Raw genomic sequence first — 11703 nt, 5'->3', positions numbered from 1 at the left:
AGATTTTGGGCTCAGTTGTGGGTTGTAAATTGAGGATTACCTGTATGTAAATCCTGCCAGTGTGGCTTATCAATCAGTGGGAAGATACAGTTCTTGCTGTCAAGATTGCCAGTGAGGCAAGATCTGAATTACAGCCTTTATCAGAATAAAGCGGAAGCTAGTTAACTTATTCAACAGAAATAATAAGCCACATGCAGTCCCAGCATAGAAAAAAGAGAAATAGGTCATGCTTGAGGCGACCTAAAGTTTAGAATGAATTAATGCGATAGGAAAACATGTCATTGCTTTTCCAAAAATATTGTAGAAGTTATAATCTAAGTTATCAACTTCTGGCCTGTTTCCAGTATTCTGAGGTTTTGTTATGATTTATTGAATACCACAAAGTCAGACAAATCTGTTATCTCTCTGATGACTGCTTATCTCAGCCCAAGTCTCCAAGCCTCAACTTCTTTTTTTTTAAGTTATGAAGTTTTATCTTGAATTCACAGTGGCTGACCTGGATGACCCTTGAAAGAATATGCTATGGTTACTTTCCAAACTATTCCCAAATATATATATATATAAAGGCAGGAGGAAAATATTCACAACATGGTCTTTAAAAACACAAGTACTGTACATTCTACTTAATAATTATCATGCAACAATGTCTCCCTGATTTTATTTTTAAAGAAAAAGTTAAACTAGTACACTTCCATACAATAGTATACTTCCATGTAATAGTATTAACAAAATAATCAACTTCAAAATTAAAAATAAATAAAAACATGGGAAAGGTGAAAGGAAATGGCCTGGAAAATTACATTATAAGCAGAACAACTCCTCCAGAATTGAACAAGTATTGCCTCAGTGCCAAATTCAAGTCACTTCACTCAAATCCCATTGATGGCAGAACTCTTGATATATTACAGTTTAATAGAGTAGAATGCTGTTCAATTGACTGATGAACTAGGCTTTTCCTACGTTTATTTAAACAAACTAAAAATTTCAGGTTCAGCTAAGTGTTAGAAGTTTCAGGTGTCCTGTTCAGCAGCAAGAAACTAATAAATAACAGAAGTGTTGTAATATTAGGGAATATGAAAATGGAATAGGATGATTCCCATTTAATAATTGCTGTCACCATCTACCAATATATCACCAGAATTTTAAAGGTAAAGGGGAAAAAAACTAGTACAGTTTCAAGAAAAGTTCAAAACTATAGTAGAGAATACTCTCATTGTCAGTTTTGCAACATCCGATTCATTTAAAATCCACTTTTATAAATTCCTCAGGAATGCAAGTAAGAACAAGTGCTACATTCCCCCAAACAGTAGCATCAAAGAATGAATTGTTCTTTCCAGCACAAATTTTATTTTACATGGAAAATATTGATCTAAAATAGTTTTCTTAATTTTCACTGTTAAGAATATCAAGACTGTCAATTCCACCATATAGTATTTCAGCCTTGAAATTAGCTTTTTAACATTCCTCCAGTTATAACAATGCTCAGATTATTTAAATTGTTAAATCTTCTTAAACCAATTTCCTCACAGAAGTCTTCAACTGCTTACATTTGCATGGAACTACGTTTGTGTATCTTAAATGTGCACATACTCAAAGCAGTCCTCAGAATGCGCTACAATATTAAAGTTGAACATAGAAAGGACATCTTTTGGCTTATTTATTTATATATACCATCACATATGGAACTGCAGTAAAAGGTTTGGCTTACTTTCTGGGTTTCTATGAGTAGCATTCACTTCTACCTCAGATGAAAAAAGAAATGTTGTAAAGAAAATTTATTCAGATTGCAAATGCAAGGCCTCTCTGATGTGAAACATATACCGGGGTGTGTGTGTGTGTGTGTGTGTGTGTGTGTGTGTGTGTGTGTGTGTGTGTGTCAGATAGAACAGCAAATATTCTTGCTTGTCGGATTCACACAAATATCCAGTTATGCAAACTTTTGTCAGAACATTTCATACAACCCTGCATCAGCTTTTCATATATCCCAGTGAAAAAGAAATCTGTTTGTGTGTATGTGTTTTTTCTCACTGTGGAGCTCAGGGTCTTTCTTGTCTTTTTATTTGTTTGTTTATTTAAAGATTGAGCTTTTCTTTTCTGAGGCATCCTGTTATGCAAGGATGCAAATCCTTTGGCTGTAATCCAAAGCATATTGGGACGTTAATAAGCTTCTCTTTTACAGCTCAGGCTTTACCAAAAGACACCAGGCCTCTGTTTCCTAACAAAGCCGCTTTCTATTAATAAACTTATTCGTGCAGGGAGGAGACTATAGAACAGCCAGCGGTGAAAGGCTGATAATTAATCATTGTCTGTGGCAACGACTAGCAAAGACAAAGAGATTTTTCTCAACCTTACAATATTTTTGGTATCCAATGCCTTGCAGTGCAGTAAAATTTTAATTTGTTTAGCTGGTCTTAAAAAGGAACTTTGGAATCAAAATGGATCAGGTTATACTGTGAACATTGCAAAGGTACTGTGAGGAGCAGTTCTTCATCTGCTGGTGCTTTATATGCGCAATGTTTTCCACTGAGATCTAAGAAACAAGAGATAACGGTTGCCTTCTTCAGATAGACTTAGTTCTGGCTTATTCAGTTAACCAAGTTTTCTGGCTTTGCATGGAACCTTGAACACTAATAACTCGAGATGGGTGTGCGTAGCAAGCTGGATAAAATGTGATTGGCTAATTTGTGGTCCAATCAATGGGTCCATGGCCACCAATTAAACAGAAGCCTGAGGCAAAGAGTGTCAGAGAGACACAATCTGTCAAGCTTTGGATGCATTTGCTCAATATGCTTAATTTGATGAATCAGATTAAATTTCTGGAGTTTCACAAGATGCTAGATTATAAACTAACCTATGCAGAAGTGTTTACGCTACCTGCGAAGGTGCAAAAAAGCAGCAAGCCAATTATCTAACTAATCAAAAATTAAAACTAACCAAGTTTAGCAGGTTCTGCAAATGCGTCTGCTAGTTCATTTACTATTAAGTATCATCTTGGGTGAGCACAATAACCAAGGAGCAGTTTTATTTCTCAAGAGAAATACATAGACTTCGGGATTTATAAAGAATGAAGCTATGGCTGATTCTTTCTGATTATCTGATTTCTCGTCTAGGAAGTTTCCAGTCAGCAATTCCTGCTTGGTAGAAGGACAGGGTCTTTATGAGCAAGAGAGCAATTGACATGTTGAATAAAGAGATAAGCCATGAAATCTAAGATCCTTGCTCAAAATCCAATAGTAACTTAAAAATACGCATGCATTCATGCATTTCAAATGCAGCTAAAATCTTTCCAACTCTAGAAGTATGTAACATAGATAAATAACACTTTATTATTGCTACTTTTTTAAAAAAAAGCTGCACCTCTTTTTTAATTTCAAAAGAATTGTAAAATGATAAGCTTCTGTTGCACTATAGAACTTCAATGTGAAAGCATATTACCTAGGGTTGCACAAGATGCAAACTTTAGAGTTTAATTCAGATTTATTTTAAGCAGCTTTCTTTATAAAGTTGGCCTGTTAAGCAGAATTCTGTGGTACCCAATAGATGTGCCAAGAAGAATATAATGAAAATTACACTCCAAAAAGTTATTAAGGGAGCCACTTTGAAACACTAGTTAAAGTGATGATGATCTTATCCATAATTGTGATATTGAGGGGCTTGGCATGAATTCTGATGGTCATAATTTGATCATTGACAGTTGAGAAGCCTTTCACTGCTCTAGCAAATTTCTTGCTTACAATAAATGCCACTCCATTTGTTTTCCTGGTATCATGTCCTGAATAATAGACAGTGAAATCCTCAGACTGGAAAAAGCCATTGTCCAACCAGTGTAGCTCATTGTAGGATACAATTTCCAACCTGATTATCTCTTGTTTGACAATGTCTAATTTACCTTGACTCATTCCTCTGATATTCCATGTGGCTATCCAATGGATCGCTGTACAATGCAGACATTTGCTTGTGCCACTGGCTGCCTCAGGAACAGGGATTCCCATTGTCTTATTGTTGAGCACCCTAACCAAGAATAGTAATTACTGCAGTCCTTCTTAACCTGGGTGACGACTGATGGGTATGGTGTGGTGTGAAGATTCTGGTGAAGATATGAAAATGTAGCACCTCATCATGACCAGATGAATTAGGATCATACTGAATGTTAGGAGGCATGCTTCAACATCCTAAGGAACCGAGATGGGCAATCTTTGGAGTGATGTGTAGAGAAGCACTGCGTGAGGCAATATCTCATATATGTCAAGATTTTCCAAGGTTCAAGCAAAGGCCTTTAAAAAAAAAAACAAATTAAGTCTTTTTGAGGGAGTATGCTACAGTTTTTATGTTTCCTGCCTTGCCATAGCAGCAAACCATGCTACTAATATTTTTCAGTTCTGTCTTTGGAATTTGGCAGTAAAGCCAGAAGGATCTTTAGGGGGTCATAAAAAATGGCAAGTTCAAGTCCTGAGGGTCCAGGCTGCCCCTCCCCCACCATACTTGAAAAGCTAAATAATGAGTCTCCTATTGTACTTGGGAATGTATGAGGAAGAGAACAGAAATGTATTTTTTTTCCTCTTTCCACTGCTTATGTGCCAAAGGCACAGTGACACTATGATCTGAATGTCAGTTTTGTCCCGCAGTTGTGGGACATATTTATTTAAGGTACATTCGGCGAAGTGGTCTGCCCTGGATCCCTGTATCTCAGGAGCCATCAGGAACTTTAGAGCACACAGTGTTTCCCCTGGAATATTTTCAAGGTTTTCTTTTCTCTTCCGAAGCAGAAATGGGAAGCTTCATGTAAATGCTATTAGTCACAACTGCATTACATCAAAGTATGTTTGTCTTGGTGAGGAGCCTGTTTGGGTTAAAACCAAGAAAAATTTAAAAACTGGCAATCTGTGCTAATAAACATCAACTCTTCCCCTTCAGCACATCACATTATGGATAAGGAGTAGAAAGCAAACTTACTGTTCGTTTTTCATCCTATCCTGTCCTTAGTCAGCAGTCTGCAAAGAAAAAAAAAAAGAGAGAGGAAAAAATGGGCTTCTCCATAATGTCCCTTACTTCCTTTTCTATGTTACAGAAAATGCAATAGCTGCAGCAAAATTACTCATTTGTGATTAGTTAACAAATTTCTACATTACTCTTCAATTAGCACTTTTAGGATCGTCCGTGTGCAAAAGAGATAAAGCAAAAAAATAAATAAATTAAAAGATAAGTTAAAAGGCAGAATGAAAGAAAAGCAAAAGCAAATATTTTATCAAATAAAAAGATCTAGGGATATACAGCTAGTCCTCTTTTTTTTTTTTTTTGGCCACAGTTTTTTTTACTGCAGTTGTTAAGTGAATTCTATGGTTGTTAAGTGAACCCAGGTCATAAAAGGTTTTTCCCATAAATGGGAAAATATGTGACTGAAGGTTTAGAACTTACACTAAATTATAATTTAAAAGAAAATTTTTATAAGATGATGTATCGCTGGTATTTAACACTGGATAAGTTATCTAGAATGTATAAAGGTATTTCAAATGAATGTTGGAAGTGTAAAAGCAAAGAAGGAACTTTTTATCATTTATGATAGACATGTGATAAAACAAAGAAATTTTGGAGTAAGATTCATATTATAATACAAAAAATTATTAAAATGAAAATAAAAATGAAACCAGAAACGTTTCTTTTGGGTTTAATGGAAAAAGACTTGGAGAAAAAAACCCTGGAACTTTGATCTTACATATGTTGATAGCAACAAGACTATTGTATGCACAAAAATGGAAGGACATTTCGATTCCCACTATGGACGAATGGCTACAGAAGCTGATGGAGTTGGCAGAAATGGCTAAACTGACTGTTTGGGTTAAAGGAAAGAATATAAGTACTTTTGTTTCCACAGGGAGACCGCTTCTGAACTTTGTGCTTGAAGTAGAAAAAAAATTGAAACTTTGATTTTTACCGATTAGATTGATATGTTTTTATAGAAATGTCTAGTTTGTATTATTATGGAAAAACAAAAAGTTGTGGTTTGATGTTAATGCTTTATTTTACTGCAACAAAGGGAGTTGGAATTCAACGTTTCTTCTTTTCTTTTCCCCAGTCCCTCCTCACTTTTCTCTCTCCCTCCCCCCAACTGTGATTTCCTATTTACTTTTGTACTTTATATTATCTTATAACCTATAAAAATGTTTAAACTGATAAGTGGTGATGACAATACTGCAAGATGCTGCAACCATCATAAGTACATGCTGGTTGCCAAGTACCCATAATCTGATCATATTAACATGAGGATGCTGTGATGGTCATAAGTGTGAAGACTGGTCATAAGTCACTTCTTTCAGTGCTGTTGCAATTTGGAATAGTCCCTAAAGGGCTGGAAGAGAGGTTGGAAGTCTTCTAGTCTATCTCAGCCCTGGTCAAAAATCCTCATATCACACAAATAGCTGCCCAACCTTTGCTTAAAAACCTCCATTATTCTAGCAGGAAGGAAATTTTTCCTTGGTTCAGATTTGAAACTTCTGCTATAAACATTCCATCTATTCTCCCCCCCCCAAAATGATGGACACTTTGGAGAATAAATCCATCCCTTCTTTGCTGTGACAGCCCTCCAAATATTGAAACACTTCTGTTATATCCCCTCTGAGCAGGGGTGAAATCTACTTACCTTCTCTACCGGTTCGGAAGTGCACGCACGGTCCCTCTGCACATGCGCAAATCCTTCTGGGCATGCGCAGAGGGTAAAAAAACAGGTTACTTCCTGGTTAAAACCAGGAAGTAGTGATGACTGGGTGGGTGGGCGAAGCCTCGCGCTGCCATCGCTCCCTACCCATCGCATCGGTACCAAAGCAGTACCATTTCACCCCTGCCTCTGAGGCTTCTCTTCTTTGGGCAAAACTTATCCGTTTCATTTAACCATTCTTCATAAGATTTAGCCTCCAAGCTTCCATTTTTGATCTCTTCTCTGTGCTCTTTCTAGAATCATATTATCCTTCATGTATGGAAGCAATCAGAACTAACACAGTGCTCCAGATTTCATCTCACCAGTGCAGCAAAGAGCAGAACTATGACTTCCTGTGATACTATATTTCTGTTGATCTACCCCAAGATTGCATTGGCTTATTTGGCAGCTGCAGCATATTTCTGATTTGTGTTTATTCTGCAGTTTATAAAGACATCCAAGTCTTCCCACAAGTTTTACTACCAAGCCAAATATCACTTACCTCATATCTGTGGTAACAGATCTGTATCTGTTTTTTCCTATCTAAACTGTGTACTGTTGGAAAGAGTTCAATTGTGAAGTCTATCAAGGTGGCTTTCAACTTTGAGTCTTTCTTTGAGATGTTAGCAGTCCCACCCACCCCAGGTTTTGTGTCATCTGGAAATCTGATGAGTGTCCAAATGACTCTACATTAATGCTGTGCCAAAATATATCTTTCAGTTTGTTAGAAACTTTCTCCCTCTGCAAGATAAGGTTTTTAGTTTTTTACCTTATTATCAGATTGTAGGCAGATATATTTTGAATGTCCCTTGATAATATGTTGAGCCTATTAGCTTGTGGGAAATGTGGAGGTACTAGTGAAGGTGAGATTCCTTTGTTTTGTACATCTTTCCATCACTCTGAAATCTCCCTGGCTTTTGGTTAGTCTGAAAAAACTCAATGGAAAATGTCCTCTTAGGTGCCTTCCCTTGCAGCCACTTGGAAATGGAGTATATATGTACACAGACAACCTGTGAAAGGGTATGAAATTTTTGGTATTCCTGAAAAACTTCTATTCAGGACAATTCATTCTCCTAAGGATGGAAGAAGACCAACATTACTGGTGACAGAACCAAAAAAAGACAGCTGTTTCTGGACCTTCAAAACCATATACTACCTTATGGGGAAAGCTGTGTCAAGAAAAGTAAAAGCACTTCTCCCGCCAACACCAACCTCTAGGCAGATATTCAGGAACTAGTGTTGTATATGTTGTTCATATGTGTTTTACTACACAAACATTCCATGATTGATAACTTGAAGCTGGTAGCATGGAAACATCTCTTTTTCAAGTCAGAATGAATTCATTCTTAGATTTCAGGTTTTCCATGAATGGTTGTCAAAATAATTAATGGAGACACATTTATCATCAGGTCTCAAAACAAGGATAAAGCAACACGAGAGCATTTCAACCAGGACACCTCCATAGAAGACTTCAAAACAATCTTTTAAAAAAGTGGCTCTTAAACAGCCCCGTTGAGCAAGAAACCAACAAATGGTTCTGGGCAATCTCAGAAGGTCAACAAACACAATCTCAACAAACACAGTGGGTTTTTAATACACAATTATTAATTGATAACGTACTTGTAACCTCTCTTACATGTAATCTGCATCCATATAAACAATCTAGCCATTCAATGAAGTGAACCTAGCTGTGTGATGGTGAACCTATGGCACATGTGGCACAGGTGGCATGCAGAGCTCTCTTTGCGGGGATGCCAGCCGTCGCCGCAGCCCAGCTCCACCACGTGTGTGTGTGCATCTCCCGCCAGCAAGCTGGTCTTCGGGTCTCTGCTGCACATGCATGGGGGAGGGGTGCATGGGGGGACGTACACATGCATGTGCGGGGGGCAAGGCGCATGCATGGGGTGGTACAGGTTGGTGCAGGAGGCTTTCGGGGGCCAAAATGGGGCTTCCCCATGCCCCATTTTGGGCCTGGAAAGCCTCCTGCACCAACCTGGAAGCCAAAACGGGGGTGGGGTGGGGTGCATGCATGGGGGGGGCTCACGTTGCATTTTGAGGGTTCTGACATGGGCAGGTGCATTCCAGCCCCCCAGCACGTGTGCATTCACACGCCCCCGCAAGCGTTTTTTGCACTCGGCACCAAAAAGGTTAACCATCAGTGACCTAGCTCATAAATGTTTATACTGTCAGTGCTGGGACGCACTGACGCACTTTTAATAAATTTGTTAGGTGGAAAATGCCACCAGAACTATTTTTATTTGGGGCCACGTAAGTAAGATTTTCTAGATTCCATAATTAATTTTTTAATTTTTCAAGAAGCTTTTTTTTTTTTACTTTTACTTTTTAGTAGGATACCATTTTTCTTTCATCAGTAGCAATCTCCCTCTCCCATCACTTTTTTCCTTGTCCTTTGCACAATCATGTTTCACTGCACAATTTGTCATGGTGTGACTGGAAGGCAAACTACAGAGGCACAGAAGCTGCCATTGTGTGACCTTGCAGTGTGAGAACCAGACTGAAAGGGAGGGAAGATGAGGAGCGCTCCAAATGGAGTCTCTCCTGGAGTCAGTTCGAATCAATGTAATTATTAAAACTAAAGGGAAAAGGAGGAAGCAGGTTTCAAGCAAACCCTATGTGGCTAATGGAACCAGAAGTGATAAAATATAACTCTGCAGCCTGCTGAGTAGTAAATCTTGGAGAGATTAGGAAGTTATTGAGTGAAAGGACAATTAAACTGATTTGTAATTAACTCTGCAAAGAATGCAACAGCAAAGTTAATGGAAGTTTCAGATACCACTTGCTGGGTTTGTCCCTCCAAACTCTTTCTGTTCCTAACCCTTTCCTCTTTCTGGGCCTCATAATAACTTTGAAAAGCTAGTAAGGTAGTATTTGGGGTAACTGGCTTAGCTCTGGGTAGTTGTATAATTAACACTTTTGCTGCTGGAGATTTTTGTAATCAATAGAGATTGAAAATGATTACTTGACAAACGATATTGGGAAGTCAGAAGAATACCTTGGAAAATGGCTAAGTCAAAAGGCTAGGTCCACAATGCCGCTGAGAAAACCACATGGTTGGGGTCTCCAGACATTGCCCTTGGCTCAAGGATGTTTGACAGATGTAAGGATGTTTCAGAAACCAAGCAAGTAATAGAATGTGAGAAGATCTCTTGCTGTACTTCTCTGAATGAATCAGCAACATGTCACCTTTTTCTAGCTGGACGGCCCATTTGATTTTTGAATGGCATGGTAAGGTTGCATTTCAAGAATGGAACAGAACAAGCAAGTAACCACATTAGCTCTATTATATGGCATATTAAGTCATTAACAGTTAATATTATTATCAGTAATACATTTATTTGCAAAGTAAACAGGTTTTATTTTAGCATTTAGCAAAACTCATGTAAAATTCTAACAGTTCATATCAACTAAATTCAGCCCGTCTAAAACTAATAACACTATCTGTCAACATCTGCATTTTGTATCTTTCTTGAAATCATTGCAAACAATGAAACTTGTGTTATTACATGTCCATCTACATCAGTCAGCAGGAATAGATTTTTACGGTTAATATGATAATTGTGTACTTATATAATCCACTTATTTTTCTCTCACATTAAACTTTAAATTTGGCAGCCATTGCTAGAGAGGCTCTGGAGACCCCAGGCCTCAAATTGTGTACACTTTATGTAAATAATTGTAATCATTGCAATCCTATTAACATTACAAGCAGTGAGGGTTTATTCTATTTAATCTGATGTTGGTTACTCATTGCACAATTCACATTCATTGTGAATTGAACAAACAATATTGTTACACTGCTGTATTTCCATCTACACGACTGACCATGTAGAGGCCTGATTCTCACACTGTCCTAAATCCCATTGTGTTCTGGTTAGTTTTGGCCTGACACGTTGCATCAATCCTACTTGGTTTATGGCTTGGTATGTTTGCAGACCCAATCCCGTGTGCCTTACTCAACAAACTGAATACAAACAGAGTTAGCGATTGAACTAGGGATTTTCTGTTTCATTAAAATGATTTCTAACAAAGTACTTATGACCAGGCCTGGGGCTGCCATTGGAACCAGATATTTATCTAGATGTCTTCGTTACTGAGGCAATTCTTAACTCTCCCTTCACTTTGATTGTAATTTTAGTTTTAGGAAATTTATTACTATGGTGTTTTTTTTAAAATGTATTTGCTGTTTTTATATTTTTATAAATTGTGTACAGCTGCAAGTGATCTTCAGTGAGACGAGTGGTTATATAATTTTGATAAATAAATAAAATAGATAAAACATAAAATTATGATATTTCCAATGCCCACATGTGAAGGTAGTACTTACAGCAATAGCCCTTACACTTATATACCGCTTCACAGTGCTTTACAGCCCCCTCTAAGCGATTTACAGAGTCAAGATTATTAAGGTTGGTGCAATGTATTAAGTCTGCTGAAGTAGGAAGTAACATTCTGTTTGTTGATTGGTTAAAGTAACGTTCTGTTCGTTGATCGGTTAAACCACCTGACAGCTGGCTATATAAGAGCTGTCAGAGTTCCAAGCAGTTTCAGTTATAGCTGTGGCACTTAGCACAGCTGTTGTTAATAAACGGTTAATTACATGATCTTCGCATTGTCCATCGTCATTGATCAAGCCAATACATTTCAGTTACCAACTGTCCTCCTTAGGAAGACAATTGGTAATCTTAATAATCTTGACTCTGTAAATCACTTTAGGAGGACAGTTCTTCTTTTGTAAGTTCTGTCCTCTCTTGAAAAGTGTCCTCCTACATGTCCTCCTTTTCAATATTTGAAGACTAATCTGTAAATCTCCGTATTCGATCGATGCCGAACCGATCCGTTGCGTGTGATGTGACGTATTTGTATTTGACATGACGATTCGTCAAGGCTCGGTACAGTGTAGCGAGACGCGATTATGAGATGCATGTGCTCCGCACAGGAGAATTGTTTTGAGAGAGTGCACCACGCACAAGTGGCTTTGTTTACTTATTTAC

General features: G+C 37.7%; 1 long non-coding RNA gene across 1 annotated transcript; it reads right to left on the bottom strand.

Moving 5' to 3' along the window:
* Positions 1-626: 626 nt before the first annotated feature.
* On the bottom strand, positions 627-11155 carry LOC117671460 (uncharacterized). Its single transcript, XR_004592891.3, has 3 exons — positions 11037-11155; positions 4954-4991; positions 627-4274 (listed from the first exon to the last, which is right to left on the bottom strand). It is a non-coding gene; the product is annotated as an uncharacterized LOC117671460 (long non-coding RNA).
* Between the last annotated feature and the right edge of the window lie 548 nt (positions 11156-11703).

Source organism: Pantherophis guttatus, chromosome 1 (assembly GCF_059756535.1).
Source record: "Pantherophis guttatus breed Tessera chromosome 1, ASM5975653v1, whole genome shotgun sequence".
Lineage (NCBI taxonomy): Eukaryota > Metazoa > Chordata > Lepidosauria > Squamata > Colubridae > Pantherophis > Pantherophis guttatus.
This window is presented reverse-complemented; position numbering and strand designations above follow the sequence as displayed.